Source organism: Acinonyx jubatus, chromosome B2 (assembly GCF_027475565.1).
Source record: "Acinonyx jubatus isolate Ajub_Pintada_27869175 chromosome B2, VMU_Ajub_asm_v1.0, whole genome shotgun sequence".
NCBI lineage: Eukaryota > Metazoa > Chordata > Mammalia > Carnivora > Felidae > Acinonyx > Acinonyx jubatus.
The window spans coordinates 21,925,734-21,946,906 of record NC_069385.1 but is presented as its reverse complement, the minus strand read 5'-3'; the positions used below and the strand labels follow the sequence as shown (position 1 = coordinate 21,946,906).

The 21,173-nt window shown below is 41.2% G+C and overlaps 2 long non-coding RNA genes and 1 other non-coding gene across 4 annotated transcripts in view; 2 read left to right on the top strand and 1 right to left on the bottom strand.

Annotated features, from left to right (window-relative positions):
• Positions 1-4,078: 4,078 nt before the first annotated feature.
• LOC128315490 (uncharacterized) lies at positions 4,079-7,115 on the bottom strand. Its single transcript, XR_008298295.1, has 2 exons — positions 6,994-7,115; positions 4,079-4,331 (listed from the first exon to the last, which is right to left on the bottom strand). It is a non-coding gene; the product is annotated as an uncharacterized LOC128315490 (long non-coding RNA).
• A 121-nt stretch (positions 7,116-7,236) lies between these two features.
• The window catches only part of LOC128315489 (uncharacterized), a 39,937-nt gene continuing 26,000 nt past the window's right edge, over positions 7,237-21,173 (top strand). For both annotated transcript variants that reach the window (XR_008298293.1, XR_008298294.1), the window contains exons 1-2: positions 7,237-7,370; positions 13,444-13,503. This is a non-coding gene — a long non-coding RNA (uncharacterized LOC128315489). The remainder of the gene's footprint in view (positions 7,371-13,443; positions 13,504-21,173) is intronic.
• TRNAL-UAA (transfer RNA leucine (anticodon UAA)) lies at positions 7,292-7,373 on the top strand. The gene has a single exon. It is a non-coding gene; the product is annotated as a tRNA-Leu (tRNA).

The following is a 21,173-nucleotide window of genomic DNA, read 5'->3' as shown; positions in this document are numbered from 1 at the left end:
CTGGTAAAGCTGGACAACTACATGCAAAAGACTAAAACTGGACCACTTTCTTACACCACACACAAAAAGTAAACTCAAAATGGATTAAAGGTCCAAATGTGAGACCTGAATTTATAAAACTCCTAGAAGAAAACATAGGCTATCATTTCTCTGACATTGGCCGTGGAGACACTTTTCTAGATATGTCTTCTCGGGCAGGGAAACCAAAGCAAAATTCAACTATTGTGACTATACCAAAATTAAAAGCCTTTGCATAGTGAAGGAAATCACCAACAAAATGACAAGGCAATCTGCTGAATGGGAGAAGATATTTGCAAATGACATATTCAATAAGGGGTTAATATCCAAAATATATAAAGAACGTCTACAACTTAATGCCAAATAACTCAAATAATCTAATGAAGAATGAGCAGAAGAACTGAATAGACATTTTTCCAAAGAAAACATACAAATGGTCAACAGACGCATGAAAAGTTGCTCAATATCACTAGTCATCAGAGAAATGCAAATCCAAATCACAATGACATATCCCTTCACACTGTCAGAATGGCCAAAATCAAGAAGATAATAAATGAAGTGTCGGCAAGGATGTGAAGAAAAAGGAACTCTTGTGTGCTGTTGGTGGGAATGTAAACTGGTACAGCCACTGTGGAAAACAGTTTAGAGCTTCCTCAAAAAATTAAAAATAGAATTTCCATAGGATCCAGTAATTCTACTACCGGGTATTTACCCAAAGAATATGAAAACACTAATTTGAAAAGATACATGCACCCCTATGTTTATTGCAGCGTGATTTACAATAGCCAGGATATAGAAGCAACCCACAGATGAATGGATAAAGATGTAGTATATATACAATGCAATATTGCTCAGCCATAAAAGAGAATGAGATCTTGCCATTTGCAACAGCATGGATGGATCTACAGGTATAATGCTAAAGGAAGTAAGTCAGAGAAAGATAAATACTGTATGATTTCACTTATATGTGGCATTTAAGAAACAAAACAAATGAACAAAGAAATTTAAAAAGAGACAAACAAAAAAGCAGATTCTTAAATACGGAGGACTAACTGGTAGCTGCCAGAGGGGTGGTGGATGGGGGAACGGGTGGAATAGATGAAAGAGATTAAGAGTACACCTATCATGATGAGCACTGAGTAACGTATAGAATTGTTGACTCATTATTCAGCTAATATCACTGCATGTTAATTATACTTCAATAAAACATAAAATGAAATAAGTCAAAAGAAAATAAAAGAAATAAAAGGGAAAAAAAAAGAATGTGTTTAGAAGTAACCTGGAGGGGCACCTGAGTGGCTCAGTCAGTTAAGCATTTGACTCGGTTTTGGTTCTGGTCATACCTCATGGTTCATGAGATCAAGCCCCATGTTGGGCTCTGTGCTGAGTGTGCAGCTTGGGATTCTCCCTCTCCCTCTCTCTGCCCCTCCCCCACACTGCCTTTCAAAATAAATTAATAAACTTAAAAAAAAGAAGAAGTAACCTGGACGTTGAAGCATTCAACTGATTTCGAAATAAAAGGGTGTTAGCATGATGCTAGGAAGTGAGAGATTTCTGGTAAAGTCAAAGTAAAGATTCTATTAAGGACGACACACCTTAGGAGAAGGCAGCTGTAGGTTTCCACACAATTAATTTATACACCTTTTTAAATACAGGAATACAGCAAGTACACCCTCAGGAGAACGACTTACTTAAGAGAAAGAGGTAGATGATAAGAAATCAAGCCGACGGTGGGGAATCAATTGAGGAAGCGACTTCCAAGGAAAACCGTGGAGCCCTTCATCCATCCCACACATACTGTGTGAGCCTTCAGGCATGCTTTGGCAGAAACCCTACTGTGATAAAGGAAACTCTAAAACCCTAGCCTGCCTCAGATTACCCGATTCAGGTGTGCATTCAAGGAGAAGTTGGGGTGAGGCTCCAGAATTTGCATTTCCAACAAGTTCCCGGGTGGTTCTGACTCTCTGAGAACCACTGGCTTATATTTAAAAGACATGTTAATTTTCTTGTATAAGAAGCAGATTTCTGGTTGGCTGCGGCTCATAAGGTCTTTAAGGGCAGGGTCGCTTTGTAATTTGTCCCTCTGACATCTTTGGGCATTAGCTGCTTATCCCTAGGCTTGTCTCCTCATGGTCACAGAGTGGCTACCGCAGCTCCAATAATTTCACCTTCACACCATCTCATTGAAGGCACAGAGGCAAAGGGAAGAAATAGCACAAGTTTTCACTTCCCAACCTTCGTGTTTTTTTCTCCAGAAAGAGCATCTTTTTCAGAACTCCCAAGCAACTTTTCTTATCTCTCATTGGCCAGAACTGGATCACTTACCCACTCTCCCCCTCACCCTGTTCCAGATTCATTCTTGGTGTAATGGATGACAAATAATAATTTGACAAATAATAATTGACAAATAATAATTTGTCCCCTGGGATGGGGGCAATGTCTACCTTGCCTGAATTCAAAATGGGAATGGCTGTTCAAAAAGTAACAAATATTGACTACCATACCCCAGGAGCCTACCTCTGGCCAATCACACTGCTAGATATTTTGCATATATTAATTCACTGAATTCTCACATTTCTTGAAGTAGACATTATTATTCTCATTTTACAGGTGAGGAAACTAAGACTTGATGAGGTTAAGTATTTTGTACATAGCTAAGAAAAAATTAGAATTTGAACTGGGTCTATTGATTCCACAGTCTAAACAGTACCTTTACGTTATGATGTCCTGCTAACTCTTGTTTTATCTAAGACTCAGATAAATTGTTGCTGTCATAATGACAACACTTGCTTATGGACAAAAAAAAAGCTTTTTTTTTTAAAATGTTTTATTTGTTTTTGAGACAGAGAGAGACAGAGCATGAACAGGGGAGGGGCAGAGAGAGAGAGGGAGACACAGAATCCGAAGCAGGCTCCAGGCTCTGAGCTGTCAGCACAGAGCCTGACGTGGGGCTCGAACTCACGGACCGCGAGATCGTGACCTGAGCCGAAGTCGGATGCTCAACCGACTGAGCCACCCAGGCGCCCCTCCCCCCAAAAAGCTATTTTATATTCTGCTTACTATATAGAATATATGTGTACTATATTTCATGAGATTTGAGGCAAAAATTTAAATGTATGAGTACTTAGAAAATCCTGGGGACGCCTGGGTGGCTCAGTTGGTTAAGCGTCTGACTTCAGCTCAGGTCATGGTCTCAGGGCTCCTGAGTTCAAGCCCTGCATCGGGCTCCTGTGTTGACACCTCAGAGCCTGGAACCTTCTTCAGATTCTGTATCTCCCTCTCTCTCTGCCCCTCCTCCGCTCCCACTCTGTCTCTCTCTCTCTCTCTCTCAAAAATAAACATTACAAAAAAAAAAAAACAGAAAATCTTGTCACCAAGAATAATCTATTCCTAAAAACATACCTTAGTTTTCATTATAATAAACAAGATCAGACAGGGTGAGAAGGATGCTTTTAAAGTCTAATTTGGAACTTCCCAAATTTTGTACACTCATGTTTGCAGGTAAGTCTAACTTATACTTACTCATTTCACTTTACAATTATATGTGCGGTGGGAAGGGAGGAGTTATGTGGAGCCATGGAGGAGAATAAGGCAGATAAAAGCAGCACGGGAAAGGCAGGAGAGAGACAGAAAATGGCTTAGCATCGTCAAAGGACAAGGGGTCCCAACTTAGTATGACTGGGATTTCAAAGGTTGTGGAAAGGGGTTTTAACTTTAACTTTTACAATGTGAGTCTGTTTTAGGCATGATATCTTCATTCTGAAAAGAGAAACAGAAAGAGAGAAGTAAGAGTAGAAGCCACCCGTCAGGACTCTGGGGAAAAGGGAAAGAAAATGGGTGCCCTTGGCAAGTACGGGTGATCCCATGCAAGAGGTTAAGAACAAATGGGAAAAGGAACTCCAACTGCAGTGTTTGCATAGGGGTCAGCAAGATTATTCTTTTACAATATCTATGTAAAAACAAAATATATGCTCATGAATACGTCATCAAAGCCAGAAAAACTAACTTTGGGTAGTCTATTAGTCATCTGTACCTGCATAAAAATAACATAAAACGTAGCTGCTGAAAGCAATAAATATTTATTATCTTACATAGTTTCCGAGGGTCAGGAAATGAGGCCTTGGCTGGTGGTTCTGGTTCAGGGTCTCTCATAAAGTTGTAGTCAAGATGTTGGCAGGACTGCAGTTATCGCAAGGTTCAACGGGGTGGGGGTGTCCATTTCCAAGCTCACTCGTGTGGGACGTCAGTACCTTGCTGGCTGCTGCCTTTCAAAGGGCGGCTCATGACACGACAGCTCGTTTCCTCCAAAGGGACTGATCCAAGAGAAAGAAACCAAGACAACGGCAGCAGTGACTTTTGATGACCTAGTCTCTGAGGTTGCATATAAAACCTCTTCTGTTTTATTCTATTTGTTAGAAATGAGCCGGTAGATTCAGCCCACACTGAAAGTGAAGGGACTTAAGCTCCATCTCTTGAAGGGAGGAGTGTCGAAACATTTGTGAACATTATTTTTGAATCATCAAAAAACACGTAAAGAATATCATGGCATAAATAAACACACGCACAGTGAAACATTTGCCCATAAGAAGTATGTCAAATGCAATTTCCTGAACATGAAGCCACTTCAGTGTTGCAAAATTTGCCTTAATATTGTCACTTGCTCTCTAATATTCAGTTATTACAGACATCACTGCACAGTGCTTTTCACATTTTGTTCCAACGCTCAAGTGGGTATTTGTCATGCCTTGCAGATGCCAGCATTTTTTGAACACCCTTCTCATGTTTGGGGAATTTCCTCCATTTTAAGGCTTGCTTCCTAAGGTAGAAGCTAGAACTTTCCTTCTTAACCTCCCTCGTGGCTAGGATTTGGGGAATGGAACTTGTCCTCTACCCAGAGAGCCCCATGTAGGATGTCAATTTGGCAAAGGGGCAGCACAGCCCAGAATCTAGTTTCCAGTAAGGGGGTAGGAAAGGACTTCAATGATGGACTCACACCTTGGGCTCCTCATCTCGGGATTCTGCTTTCTTGTGTTGGCTTTATTCCCAGGCAGCCTATCTCTGTGTAGTGCTCCATAACAGTATTCCAGTTTATTAGTCTCAGGCTTTTTATTAACTATTAACTATTTTTATTAACTATTAACTATTCATTAAAAGAAAAAAAACCCCACATTTAAACAGTAACATTTTTATTCTGCCCATAGATTTTGTGAGTCAGAAATTGGGAAAGGATACAGTAGGGATAGCTTGTTCCTGCTCCATGATCTCAGTGCTTAGCTGGGAAGATTCAATGGCGAGGTCACTTGATGGTTAGGTGCTGGAATCAAGTGAAGGCTCGCTCGCTTCTATTTGCAGCAATTAATATTGACCGTTGGTTGGGGCTGTTGGCTGGAAAAACTACATGTGGCTACTTGGGCTTTGTCACAGTATGGCGGCTGGGTTCCCAGAGCAAGCATCGTAAGAGAACAAGGTGAATGACCTCAGAAGTCACGTAGCATCTGTCTGCCACAGACACAAGGCTTCCCTGATTTACCCAGGAAGAACACAGACTCCATGTATTGATGGTACGGGTGTCAAAATCACAGTGGAGGAAGATAAAATAACACGTGGGATGGGAGGTACTGTCGTGGTCCTCCTTGGAAAAATACCGTGTGTCCCACCGCAGACTGAAATTTTCTCTTCTCCAATAGCTCTGAGTGATCTGTAACTCTGACTAGACTAACTTGTGTTCCAGGCCCATCCTTAAACAGTGGCCACAGAAATTTAATACAGTCTTGAGGCTGCAGAAGAGGCACTGCTAAGGGGTACCCTGTAATGAAAACAGTTCAGAACGGTTTTATACTAGAGGCCATTGGGAGGCTAAGTCTGGGGTTGAATGAAAATATCATTCAGATAGTATATTGCCATGTTCCAGAAGATCGTGGAGGATTTGATGGCTAGATTGGTGGTAAGAAATCTCTGTAATGGCCTTGAGGTGCAGGCTGTAAGTCTAGGAGGCCTCTTACACTGGAGTGAGTTTGTAACTGGGCCTCTCAACTTGAAAATGGTGATATAAACACTTGCCACATAGACTTGTTTTTGTTTTAAATCAAACTAGATAATATATGTAAAGAGCTTAGAGCAATGCCAAGGGTTATGTGGCAAAGTGCGGAGGGGGCAGTTCCACCAGTCGTTACCCTCAGGGCCTCTCAGGGGCAGTCAGTGTTCTCGACTGGGACTCAGAGGCTGGGGGAGAGCCTCCCCAGGTCAAGGCAATGTCCCCGGGGGGCTCACAGGAGTTCCAGGAGGTAGCAGGACAATGCGTTTCTCACAATGTGACCTAGCCGGTGAAGAGCCAGTCGGTGAAGTCCCACACAGGTGAGTCTGCGCAGTCTCCAGGCTGATAGAAGTTCTCGGGCAAAGAGTGCCGCCTGCACTGCAGGAGCAAGGGCGTGGCTGCCAGACCGTCCTTGGTTCCCAGGCTCCCGAGCCGTGGCTCTGTGGTAGTTTCGAAGTCGCGGGGTGGCGCGGGGAATGCAATGGCCGTCCTGGTAAAGGAAGTGAGAGGACAAGCCGAATCTCCCGTGCACAGAACGAAGGGAGAGCAGTGAACAGTGAAGAGAACGCAAACTTCCAAGCGCACGGGTGGGTCGTGGGAACAGAGGGAGGGCCCTCAGAGGTGCAGCGGCCCTGGTGTCGGCAGCCAGCGGGGAGGGCCACTTGTGCCACACTCCCCGCCTGTGGTACAGACACAAATTTCTACAAAACTTCCTTCCTGTGTGACTTGTTAAGAAGAAACGCGGCCCACAAGCACAGGGGTCCGAGAACTCTGCTGCTGCCCGTGCAACTCATTCCTTGAACTTTATTCACTTTGGAATAAAACGAACGAAACCCCAACCTGTGGGCTCCGTCCCTGCCGCGCCAGGCCCCCGCGCCTCCAAACTGTGCTCCTGGGAAACCAGAAGTTTACTAGTGTGTTTGTTTCCCGCGCCCGCGCACCTCGAAACCGAAAGCACCACTGGCTGGGCCCGAGTCCTGCTCGGAGCTACCAGCCGAGCGTCCCCGCCGCCAGCGCGCCGAACTCGGATGCAGTTGCCTTCCCTGCCGCGCCGGGCCGGGGGCAACAGTGAGCTGCGGCGGCGGCGGGAAACCGAGGCCCTGGCGGGGAGGTCGCTCCAGCTCGGGGTGGGAAAACCGGGAAAACAGCGGCAAAGTCTCCTCAGAAACTCTTCCGGGAGGGTTCGAGGACGGTGGAATACGGCTTGTAGGAAGAGTGAAATGCAGACCGTTCGCCTGTACCAGGATGGCCGAGTGGTTAAGGCGTTGGACTTAAGATCCAATGGACAATGTCCGCGTGGGTTCGAACCCCACTCCTGGTAGATGTTTGCTTTTACGGTTTTTTTAACTTAAAAATTTTATTTCTTTTTAAAGTATACATTTCACTGAGCACACCACGCCTGGGGCCCAAGAATTCTGTCTTCTGGCTGGGAGAGACGCACCCTTCTCCCACCTCCCGCCGACTCGCATAACGCTCGGCGTCGCTTCCCGCGGGCGGAAGACGACTTGGCGCGCGGGGTGGGCGGGGGCTGGGCGGGAGCGCGGGCGGGGGCCGGTGGGCGTCTCCCCGGCCGGGGCTGCGCGGCGTCAGAGGCTCGCGGGGCCGAGGCGGGGTCGGGACTCGGGACTCGGCTGCGGAGCGGGCCCCGCTTCCCCGCTGCGGAGCCGGGGCCGGCCGGGCGGGGCGGGCGCCTCCGATGGGAGAGCACAGTTAGCCTCCTCCGCCGAAAAGTCAAGGCTAAACCACCTTTTTCCGTTTCGCCAAAATGAATTGTGTGCGCACAGTTCTTCCATTAGCTCCTTGAAGGCGGAGACAGTGGGCACCCCAGCTCTAAAATGGACTCTAGCTTGCATCCGGCTTAGAATTTTAAAATACCAATGGCATGGTCTCGTTGTTTTCTTCCTTCCTTTTTTTTTTTTTCTCAAGACTTTTTAAAATAATCTCAAACCTAGATTTAAAGTAAATTAAAGTAGATTAAAGTAATCTAAAACCAAGAGGAAAAAGTTGCAACTACAGTGCAAAGAACACTTTAAAAAAAAATCATTGGTTAGTAAGATACCGACTAGATGCTCCAATACAACCATTAAAATAAGGAAATTAATATCGATAATTTACTACAGCTAGTCCCTGAACCTCTTTCAGTCACCAGTTGGCGTGTATAGTAAATTCTCCTGTTCAGAGTAATGTACTGAATTTACTTGTCACACCTCCTTAGGCTTCTTGAATCTGTAACAATTTCGCAGTGTCTCCCGACTGCCATGATCTTGACACTTGTGAAGATGACAGGCCAGTCACTGTGGAGAATGTCCCTTTGTCAGCTTGGGTTTGTCGGATTAGATTCAGGTTGTGCTTCTGGAGCAAGAGTATGGCAGAAGTGATGCGGTGTTCACACTCCATCAGGGGGGGAGTGATTTTGAGGTGTCCTGTTAACTGAACTTAATTCACTTGATTAAGCCTCTCTGCCAACTTTCACCACTATAAATTCACTCTTTCCCCCTTTGTAATTAATATATATTTGGGGGAAATGTTTTGAAGCTATAAAAATATCCTCTTACTCATCAAACTTTCCATTTGATTCAGTTATTTCTGGAATCATAAGTAATGTAAGTATGCACTTATGGTGCATACTATTTTAATAAATGGTTGCAATCCATTCTATATTTGTTCAATGATCAGTGTCCCAGATTTGGCCAGTGGAAATCCATCAGAGCTGACCTTTAACATGTCTCCATCATTCTTTAGCACTTCCATCCTTCCTGGTCCAAGATATTCCATGCTTACCTTCTATTTTCTGTGACCCAGCCCCAGAGTCAGCCCTTTTCAAAAGATCCCCGATTCCCTTTTCCCAGGAGAAAAGTCATTAGAAACCAAGATCTTAGTGCTAGACAAGCTCATTGTTTTGATGTGTTACTGTTCCCAGGCCCTCTGAGTGGACAGAATTAGGAAGTATGTGTGTATACACATCTATATTTGTCTATTTACAGCCAGGAGTTTATACTAATACCTCCAATTCTGATGCAACATTACGGATTTTGTTTTAGTTTTTCTATCCATATTTGTAATTCCCTAAACTTGCGACCTGCCAAAGTAAAATTTACCTTGCTTGAGCCTATCAACAGCTTTAGAATTGAATTGTTCAAGAAGGGAAGGAAAGAGGTAAAGAAAGAGTGTCTAAGTAGTTTAGAAATGAGCATCCTGCCAGCAACTGAGAACTGGCTATAAACCAGTCACTGTTAGACACCTGGGATGTGCAGATAAATAACTCAGCATCTGTCTCAAGGAGCTCAGTTAGTGCGAGAGAGATTTTAATGAATCACGCTTATAATGAGAAAACATGAATTATGTCCTAGATGCTAAAGGAGCAGTGTGGGAAGCCCTAACTCTTTACCAGAAGAGTCAGCTTTAGTTGGGAACTGAAGGAAGAGAAGTAGGGCTCTGGGAGGGAAAGGAGAGAGGTGCAGGTGGGGTAAGCCATCTTGAGACCATGCTAAGTATGGTCTCTGCAGTCCACTGAAGGATTCGAAACAAGAAGCAACCTGATTAGTGTTGCCTTTGGAAGTATCTCTATCAACATGGAAACTCTTGGTCCATCTATATAGGTTTGGGAGAGGGGGGCATATTGAATTGGAAAGAAATATTTTTGGGTGAAAATTATTTAATTCAGTCAATAGCCAGGTCAGCTGAACTCAGTCTACCTCTTTCTTCCACCATAAAGGCCAAGCAAGAGATAAACTATATTGATTTGAAACTTTTCCAGCCTGAACATAAGGACCTGTGCTTATTTAAGTGCTTGTATTACTATGTTCAAGCACAAATATAGAACAGTACTGCAAGAATAGGCAAAAAGCAGTGTGGAGTTTACTTTGTTTCTTTAAAACTATATTGTAAATCAGGCTTCTAGTTTGTATTAACCAGTTACTGTGCATTAGCTGAGATGGTAAAAAAACTCGTGAATATTCTTCTATGAGACTGCTGAGATTCTGCCAGATTACTCTGAGATGCCACAAACATGGATGAAAGGATGCTGAAAGACTGCTGGTCTAGAAACAAGAGAATCTATCAGATAGACCCTAGCGCACTGCACAAGTTTTCTACTGATTAGTTGTATGGCCTACTTAGCCATAATCTTCACATGCCAATTTAGATGGAATCTTTTGCTTTACTATTTTCTTCTCTACAAAATGTTTTATCACTGGTTTTCTCTGATTAGCAGGATTCTCTAACTGAATTTAAAATTTTGTTTTAATGTTTATTTATTTATTTTGAGGGGGTGGGGAGGAGCTGTGGGAAAGGGAGAAAGAGAATCCCAAGCAGGCTCCGTGCTGAGCACAGAGCCGCACTCGGGGCTCAATCTCATGAAACGTGAGATCAGGGACTGAGCCGAAATCATCAGACACCTAACCCCCTGAGCCACCCAGGCGCCCCACTAACTGAATTTTGATTTAATGCAGCAAACATTGAGAATGCGATTCAATTTGTAAAAGTTCAAATCGTGTGGTGACTCGGTAGAAAGAATCGGGGCTTTGGGGTAAGACAGGTTTGCCAATTTTCTTAGGGTACTAGTCTCCCTTTTCTCATTCAAAATTGGGAAGATAATATGTAGCCCCACTGGGTAGTTGTAAGGCTGAATTAACTATAATAATGCCTTATTAATTATAATAATCATAATAAGTATTATTAATAATATTACTAATGTTAGTTAATATTGTTCTCATAATATTGCCTTCTCACAAAAGTAGGTGTTTCAAATCTCTCAGTAGTCTTCCCTTTTCTGAAGCCATCCACTGTGGGAGGCACAGAAGAACTACATTGTGCAAGTTGGAAGGAGTCTTACCTTGCATGTAAAGACCACTTTACAATTTTTCAAAAACACTTCTACATTCACAGTCTCCTTTGACAGACAAGATCATACAAGACTCATTGTACCTAGGTAGTAGATACAATTATACACCAGCTTCTTCAACAGATGTAAAAAAGTAATGTTTTCTTTCACTCAGAATTACACATATAGAGCCAGAGAACATCAGTAGCTCTTAAAAATTGAAATCCTGTCTTACAATGTAGCAGAATCTTTACTTTCCTTTGAAACATAGACTTGTTATATTAGACTCTTTTTTTTTTAATTCTTAAAAGATTTTGAATTTAAATTTGAACAATTTGTAGGTTTACCACCACTAAGCCTAGACTGATTTTCCGATAATTATTTTAATAATAAGAAATTAAGTCATTACTTAATTTGGGTTATAAATTAAGGGTATGGATTTGTAAGCATTCTCTTTATTGGTTTGAACTAGTTGTAACTTATTCAAAACTGATTATTTCCTTTTGGGCTTAACACAGAACTCTGGAAGACTGTTGCCAATATATTTAAACAGTGACACCTACTGGTTAATTTGAGGCACATTTATGTGTTAAATTCTGTCTGCCTTATAGGGACTATAAAATCCTGATAAATTGTTGTTCATAGTCACTGTGTTTAGGAGCACATTAAGGCTATGTCTAATCCAGCCAGTATTCTGACTTTATTTTTTCTCTTTCAATCATTGATAATAAATCTTCCACTGAAAAGATTCGCGAATCACTGACACAATTTGCATGAGCCATTCATTATTTTCATTGTGTGAATATGGCCTTTATCTCATCATATCCATCATATTTAGTTCAATATAATATTTATTTTCAAACTCAGAAACTATGAAGTTGAAAAGGAATAAAGATTTGGGTTAGCCACTAACGTTAAAACACAGAGGTCATGCCCAATTTGAGAGATCCTGAAGAAGAAGCTTTCTTTGTCCTTAGTACCAAGTTGGAATTTGGAGATCTTGATTATTCCTTTTGTGTCACATTTTGCTTTTAGATACAATTGCAGCTAATTAATGAACAAGTTGAATGCACATTTGCTAATTGTTCGGGTGAGATAAATGACAATGCCTTGAATTTTCATGAGTCTGTTCCGTTACAAAGATGCCATGTAAGAGTCAGAGAACATAATTCCAGGTTCTCTGTATCTTCGCTACTGCTGGATAGAAGGCCATTATGACCCACTTGGTCCATTTGTGAACTACCTGGTTTCATTTTCATCTAAATAGATTTTGATGTCTCTGAACCACTTATCGGAATGCTGAGCAGAGAGGCAGTGATTGTACCGGATCGTTACTGAAGCACAAACTGTGACTAACAGTGTAGCTCTAGCACATTGGATGCACTATATAAATGCCCATGGAAGAAACAACCAACCTTGAAACCCACAGGAGTATATTTCACTGTTCATCTATTAATTGTACACATGTTAACTCTCAGGATATGTGTTTTATTTTTTTAAACTAATTAATTAATTAATTAATTTTTTAATTTGCATCCAAGTTAGTTAGCATACCATACAACAATGATTTCAGGAGTAGATTCCTTCATGCCCCTTACCCATTTAGCCCATCTGCCCTCCCACAACCCCCCCCCACCCAAGCAACCCTTTGTTTGTTCTCTGTATTTAAGAGTCTTTATGTTTGTTCCCCTCCCTGTTTTTATATTATTTTTGCTTCCCTTCCCTTATGTTCATCTGTTTTGTATCTTAAATTCCTCATGAGTGAAGTCATATATTTGTCTTTCTCTGACTAATTTCACTTAGCATAATACCCTCTAGTTCCATCCATGTAGTTGCAAATGGCAAGATTCCATTCTTTTGATGTGTGTATATATATATATATATATATATATATATATATATATATATACACACATATACACACATACATACATGACTGTATACACACACACACACACACACACACACGACAGCTTCTTTATCCATTCATCAGTCAATGAACATTTGGGCTCTTTCCATACTTTAACTATTGTTGATAGTGCTGCTATAAACATGGGGGTGCATGTGCCCCTTTGAAACAGCACACCTGTATAGGATATGTGTTTTAAAATGTACCCAGGATTTGTTTTAATCAAGTATGGTTAGACACACAGGAATGACTGACATAAAGGAATGACTGACATAAAGGAATAATTTTTGATACTCACAAATTCCTAGAAACAAGAGTCACAGCCTGCCGTATAGGTAGGTCAAGAAGCAGAAGAAACAAGGGAGAGCATGGGCAAAAACCTTTATTGTGGTTTTCATAGGAAGGCATTCATGAGGCAGGGTAAGCAGGCTTAGGATTGGCTAGTTTGAATAATTTGAGCAGGTTCTGAAGTTGTAGGAGCTATTCTGAGTTATACAAGGTCTCTAGGAATTAGCTAACCCTGGGAGAGGCAGTTCCTCCATGATCAGCAAGGTCCCAGGTGCCAAAATGTCGGAAATAACAGAAAATAGGAAAATACAGTTAATTTAGTATGGGTTTGGGCATTCTCACATCTCCTTTCTTCTCGTTCTCCTTTTGCAGCTAGGGTCAATCTTATCTGATTAGAAGAATCAGGATCCAGAAGCCCAAAGAGGCAAACATGTAAGTAGTTTTTGAGTCATTTCCATCTGAGTGTGGCTATACAACATACTTGTGCAAATCATATCTCAAATTTATCTTTGGGTTTATGTTGTCTTTTCAGCCATCTTATTCATGGCTCTAGTATAGTAAGACTCATAGTTACTGAAAAAGGTAGCTTTTTAAATTGCATTGAAAAGAGGAATCATTAAGTTGAATATCTGTCTCAGTTCTACAATCTACTTTGTACATACACACAGAAGTATGTGTATTTGTGAAATACACAGCACAGGTCTAAGAGGCAACACAGAGGCAACTCAGAACTGTGAATAGAAGTCAGCCAGTCCAAATTTCAATCCCAGCTCCAACCCTGATTAGCAATGTGACTTTGGAGTGGTTATTTAGATTCTCCAAGTCTTTTGTTTTCTCATCTATAAAATGGGGGTGATAATAGAAATACCTATCAAATGATGTCCTGTGAGAGTTATATGTACCGTTGACAAAGTGCTTAGAAATTGCCTGGCATTTGGATGATTGATAGATTAAATTATTGCTATACTTTAGTGATTCTTGCAAAGTGTGCTTATGGATTGACTACAAGACCAGTTTTGCTACAACGGTAAAAGTTGTTCATGGAATTGATTCTGTTAGATATACATTGTATTTGCCATAGCAATTGTAGCCAAGTAAGATCATTAGCAAATGATACAATTTTTAAAAGACATGAAATTTGGGAGAGGGGCATAGAGGCATAGATTGCATTTTTCAGATTTGTTCATTAAACTTTTTTTCCTTTTATAAGTCTTTAAATGCCTAGCTTTCCATCATCAGTAATCTTTTCTTAAACAAAACGAGTAGATCCTTGAATAATTTTTATGTTCAAAAAATAGCACTGAGTTCTGAACTCTAACTTTTCAAATTCACGATAAGTGAGCTTATTGTTTTCTCCTGGGTGTTACACCCACTGGGTTAGTCACAAACAGCTATATTAAGGATGTTGTTCGCATTTTTTAAACGCTAGCCTTCTGGCCCACCCAGTCCTGCTTCAATTTTAAATGCAACCTGACTTAACTTTTTTTTTTAATTTCACATAAAGAAAAAATAAAGACTCCTATTACTTGGAAGATGTTTAGAACAATACATAATGCCATACTTTTAAGTGTGGCAAAGTGCTTCATACCGTGTAGATGGGCCTTGGAGTCTGTGTTTATGTGGAAGGGTCCTTTTACTATGACTCAGTGCAATGCCTAATTCTATTAGTGCACTACAAAGAACAACATGTAGAAAGATACATGGAACCAAAATGAAATTTTAAAGTGGCCTAATGAGTTGAAATGACCTCAGTTATATGCTAATTGAATCAATTAGTCAACTTCTTGAATGCTGATTTTATTCTCCTTTGAGGAATCCTCAGACCAAAGTATGAAGGGGATGAACTTGGGTAATTCTAGATGGAAAAGCTCCATGGATAGATCTGGAGTAAAGAGGATGTTTCCCACTGGGTTTTTCCTGTTCTGCTTCTACATCTCTGCATCATAAGCCAGTCTAATGCCTGCTTAGAGAACACGCAACCACTGCCGCCTTTTACCCATGTTTTCAAAGTGTCTAGGAAAGTCTCAGAGAGAAACACCAGCACTGAAACGTGGGCAATCTCTAGTTCCAACTGAACAATTCATTCATTCATTCATCCATCTATTCATTCAGTATTTTTTAAGTGACTGAAATGAGCAATGCTATGCTGGTTGCTCAGATATAGCAACAAATAAGAAAAACAAACAACTAATCATAATGTTAATACTTTACAGTTGTAGTTCTCTTCTGGAAGTGTGGAGCATGGTTTGGAGCAGGGGAGAAGCAGAGGCCTTTCAGAGAACAGATAGAATGTGAATGGACAGCGGCCATCTGCCCATCACCAGGGGAGAGACTGGACTCAGCCCACAGAAAAAGAAAGGGAGAGAAAGAGGGAGAAAGGGAGGGAAAGGAAGGGGAGGGGAGGAAGGAAGAAAGAGAGAGAGAGGAATAGAGAGAGAGAGAGAGAGAGAACTCAAGACCTCACCCAGATCCCGGGAGCCAGTTGTTCTGGAATCAGCTCCACCCTTGTATTTCCAAGTTAAGACAGTAAATTCCTCTTTTGTGTGTGGCTTCTTATCTGAAGCTACAGGAGTCCTGTCCTCAATAACATAGCCTTGGTTAGTATTGGTAGAAAGTTGAGTATCTTCTTGAATATCAAAGGAGTTAAAAAAAATTGTTATATTCCAGAAGGGGAACAAGTGATGGCTTCATGAGCTTTAATCATGGGCTTGTTGAATGTTAGAGTTGGAAGGGATTTACTTACACAAAGCTTCCAATAAAGCAGAAGTAACCCACTGACCACTCCTGGCAGAGGCGAACTCGTCTCTAAGCTAGTGGTCATTAATAGGGATAGCACTTCCCTTGGGAAGCACTCTGGAAGAATGTGGGGCACTTTGGGCTTGCCATAATAATTTGGAGGGTGGTTATTGCCATTAAAGAGGGACCTGGGATGCTGGGCATGCTGCCGTGTATGGGATTCCCACATAATAAAGAATTATCCTTCATCCTGCAAGAGTTTAGATTGTCCAGCAGGATATTCCCACAGGTTAAAAGCCTGTTTGTCTAAACCCGCAGCCTAACTGCATTTTCTCGTGTTAAACACAAAATATTTTTGCAAGCTTTCAGTATGCAGTGAATTTTCCAAGTACACAACTCCCATGTAGATCAAGGAAAAATTGGACTTCATTTTATTCAGAATTTCATCAAGAGCTAGTTTCCATGTTAGAAAACTCACGTCACTCACAGCTGCAGCACTATTTGAGTATTTGGTATTTGACTCACTAGTTCAACACACCTGCATCAGCATACATTTGTTGCTGTGGTATTCCTGACGATTCGATGGGCTCCGTATTCTCTGGTCATGCTCTAGCACTTACATATTGAGCTATCCTGTAGAACCAGATGTCTTCAACCTTCTCACTCATCAAGCTGGGCCTTTCATCCAACTCTGGCTCATTTGTTCTTTTGCTGAGATAGGCACAGCCTGCCTGCTCGTGCCTCTTCTTGAAACATCTGCTTCCCACATTCTCCTGAGGCCAAGTGGGCAGGATTACATCACCCCCGCCTCCCTGCATCAGCTCACCCAGCCAGGGCTGGGTACCTGACTCAACAGGGCCAATTACGTTCTCTCCCAACAATTTGCAGGCCTACATAGGGCCATTTTCTGCTATGTCCACAGAGAAGCATGGCAATCCCATGTGCGGAGAGAGAAAAAGGATGAAGCAAATGCAGGGAAAAGCAGAGACGAGTGGCCATGTGGCCAGAGAGTGAAAAAGGCTCCAGTGAGCAGCTGCTTTGGCTCCCCCAGTGCATTTCCTAATGCAAGTTTGACTTCAGGAAGCCTGGCTGAGAGCTCTTCTGCTTCTTTTGTAATTGAATGATTCCTGACACAGAAGGCTGCCTTTCACCTGGCCCTATCGATGCACCAACAATTCAAGACCTAAGAGTCAAGTAGAGTGAGCCTTGAGCTACTCTAAGGTTTCAATTTCTCCTCTAACACTTTGCTAGTTCATATGTCTCATTTGAACTTATGTAATTGATTCTTTAAAACTTTTATTTGAAAGTATTTAAGGCACAATAGATTATATTACAAAAAATGAAATTATTTAAAGCTTTCTGAAAACTGCAGGAACAGTGCCTCCTTCACTCAGATTCCCCCAAACCTTAACATTTTACCCCATTTGTTTCAGCTTCTTCCCATTCTCATTCTCTTTAATTCTCTGAATCATTTGAAAATAAGTTGTAGATATGATGCCCATGACTCCTCCATGTTTCCCAAAATAAAAGGATCCTCTCCTATATTACTACAGTATAATTATCAAAATTAGGATGCTGATATTAATATAATATTACCACCCAATAAACACATCCCATTCAAATTTTGTTGATTTCTTCAATAGCATCCTTAATACACACCTTTCCTTTTTGCTTCGTGTCTCTGGTTGAGCCTCTTCAATCTAGATAATTCCTCAGTCTTTTTTTGACCTCTGTGACCTTGACTCTTTTGAAGGGACAGACCAGTTATTTTGATAGGATTCTCCCCAATTTATATTTGTCTTCTATTTCCTCCTGATTAGATCCCAGTGGTTAACTTTTGACAGGAATACCATGAACGTGATGCCATGTTTTTAGTACATTGTATCAGGATGCACATGATGTCTATTTGTCCTATTTCTGCTGATACTGACTTTCACAACTCAGATAAAATGATGTTGGACAGGTTTCCCCACTGTAAAGTTAATTACTAAGTGTTTTGTACTTCCACCCACTAGTATTAACCTCCCTTGATGATTTTGGTCTGAAACAATTATTATTATGATTTTTGCCAAATGGTGATTTTTTTCTATGTCCATCATTCTTTCCTCATTTCTTAGGTTAGCCATCTACTGTAAGGTAGACTTTTCTCTTCTTCCTCACATATTAATTCAATTGCTCAATATAAGCACATGGAGTCCTATTTTATTCAATTGGTTATAACCCATACAACCACTAAAATTTGGCTGTTCAAATTGTCCCACATTTGGCCAGTGGAACCCCTTTCAAGCCGGTCATTTCTTCTCTCGGACTCTCTCCGTACGTACCAGCCAAGTGGGTCTTATCCACTTCCTCTGGTCATGCTGACCTGACACTATCCCCAACCCTGTACCAATCCTCATAATGCCAAGTAGCTATGAATCTAAATGCTGAACTTGACACAGCTATTAATGGCCTTTATTTCAGCTACTCTTTTAGGTTATTGAGACCGTTTTGGAATTTTGATTCTGTCACCCATGCATTCACTGTCCCTCCTACTTTTAAGCTACCCAAACCTTTAATGTTTTTATTCAAGGTGCTGATAAAATCTTGAATACAATAGGAACCAACACTTTCCTGCTATCAGAGATACATTTTTTCAGGTAGAATTGATACATTAATACATGCTTTTTGCATGTTGTTCAACCAGCTCCAAACTTATGTATGATGACTATCCATTTTGCATTTATTCACTGTGACCACAAGCATATATTGAGATTTTTTTTCTAATAGTGTACCAAAATGAAAATGCATTCTGTCTACACAAAGTGTAGTAACCTTATAAAAAATAAAATTATGTTCGTTTGACCTAAGATGTAATAAATGAACCCATGCTGGCTTCTACTGCTCATTGCCTTCTTATCAGAGGGATTAAGTAACTTGCTCAAAGTATAGCTAAGTGAAGACCTGGAATTTGAACCCAGGCTGGGATATCTCTAAAGCTTTGTTTTTTTCGCAATGCCTCCATCAGTTTACATGGGGATAGAGAAGGACTTCCTCTTTCTGTTTTGACATTTTATGTTACTTTAATGACTCTGACATTGTCAGAGTGCAAGTCTGAGCACTTAGATATGCTGAAAGGCAAGACAAAGGTTAACCTGGTAGGGCCCAGGAGTTACCACTACCTCAGTTGTCTTCATGGTTTCTTGAATCCCTTCCCCAGATGTCCTACTACACTGCCTACTTGATGTATAGATTGAAACCTAACTTAGAAAAGCAGGCATGAATCTCTTTGATTAAGAGCGAAGCATTTCTAAAACACAATTATGAAGTTCAATTATCTGTACACGTGAAACATTTACCCCATATAATTTATCTCTCAGAACATCAGTATTTCAAATATCATGGGTTTAGGTTCAGGGTAAGTTAAGAATTTTGCTGTTGTTTTCTTCTTTTTTTAGCCCCTTTAATCTAAGGCTCACTATAGCTTAAAAATGCCACAAAAGTGGTGAAAAGCATACCCACGTACCCAGTGAAGGTGGCTTTGCTAGACAAAGAAAGAAGAGGAAACAAACAAAAATCTCCTTAAGTGCTAGGAATGGTCTACTGAGGCTATTTTGCTGGATTTGGTGGATGTTGTGTGCAAAGATCACATTCTTGCGGTTGTGGTCGTGTTGAAGGGATAAGAACCCAGAAAGAGAAAAGATTCTGAACAAAGGAAGATTTAAGTTCACTAGCAGGGAGAGAAATCCTCACGGAGGAGTCTGTAAATTCAAGAGAAGTGGTGGGAGTCCTCATTTCAATACTTAGAGATGGACTGCACAAAATGACAAAAGACACTTCTGTGGGGAACAATACCAAGCTGGCAGCCACTCAGACAAGTCCACCCACCAGGATTTGGCCACTTATGGCTCTACAGCTCTCTAAGTTCCTGGGATAAGGGCTCCCTGCCTACCATCCCTCAGGAAAATGGCCTGTGGGCCCTGAAGTCCTTGTGGTGATGAGATGCCCGTCCACCCTGTGATGTGCCTGAAGCTGAGGCACGAGGACCCTTGAAAAGAACTCTGCACGCCCACTGATTTTCCATACAAATATCTTTTTTTCACTACAGAATCTTCCTGAAGGAGTAACATTTCCATCGCCTGTTGTCATCAAATAAATCTAGATATTTTCTCCTTGTGTTCATTGTTTGAACACAATATTGTTGAGACTTCTGGTTGCCGACCTCCCCCCATCTCTTCTCCACTGCACCCATAGTAATTGAACACAATATTTGACAGGATGCAGAGCTACCTGGAATAAAGACCACATTGTACAGCTTTTCTGTTAGCTGCAAGCAGCAATGTAAGATTTGGCCAGTGACATAGGTAGAAGTGCTACTGGAAAACTTCCGGGAAATATCCTTAAAGGACTGTGTGAGCACGCCCTTTGTCTGCTCCTGAGAATATGGATATGATGACCAGTCACATTAGAGCACAGAGAAGGAGGCCATAGCCTGGGATTGGAAGAAAAAAAAACTAAAAAGAGCTTTTTCCTGAGGTCTTAGTAAAGCAAAGCTACCATCCCAACTCAGGACTACCAAACTTCAGACATCCATGAAGACTGAAATAAACTGTTACTTGGGGAGGGTTTCTTTTATCTTCAGCCACTAGTCCTACCTGATAATAGCACAAATTAGCATAAATATTAATATTAGTATAAGAAGTGCAAGACAGAAGTCACTGACCATTGCTCTGTACTATAGTCAACTTTTTTTCTTTTTAACACATGTCCTCTCAGTCTTGCCCTGAAACCCTGACATATAATTTAAGGGAATTGTCAAATTTCCAACCTGTCTACCCAAATATCAATGCAAGGAAAAAAAAAAAAGCTCACATGCTTATTTATTTATTTATTTCTATTCTAAGTGAAATTACACCCAATTATACCAACATTCAGATTCAGATGCGAGGCAAAGTGGAGAGCATCCTCTACATACTTTCTTTCTTTCTTTTCTTTTCTTTTCTCTTTTTAAGTTTCTTTAGGACACTAAAGTATGAAAAGAGTTTCTTTTTTCTTTTTTTTTAGACAAAGGAGGGAGTGTGAGTGGGGGAGGGGGGCAGAGGGAGAATCTTTTTGTTTTTATGTTTATTTATTTTGAGAGAGAGAGAGAATGTGAGTAGAGGAGGGGCAGAGAGAGGTAGAGACTCCCAAGCAGGCTCGATGCTCAGAGCAGAGCCTGACTCAGGGCTCAATCCCATATCCCACAGCTGTGAGATCATGACCTGAGCCAAAATGAAGAGTCAGTCACTTAACCAACTGAGCCACCACATGCTCTGAGAGAGAGAATCTTAAGCAGGTTCCATGCTCAGCATGGAGCCTGACATGGGGCTAGATCCCACAACCCTGGG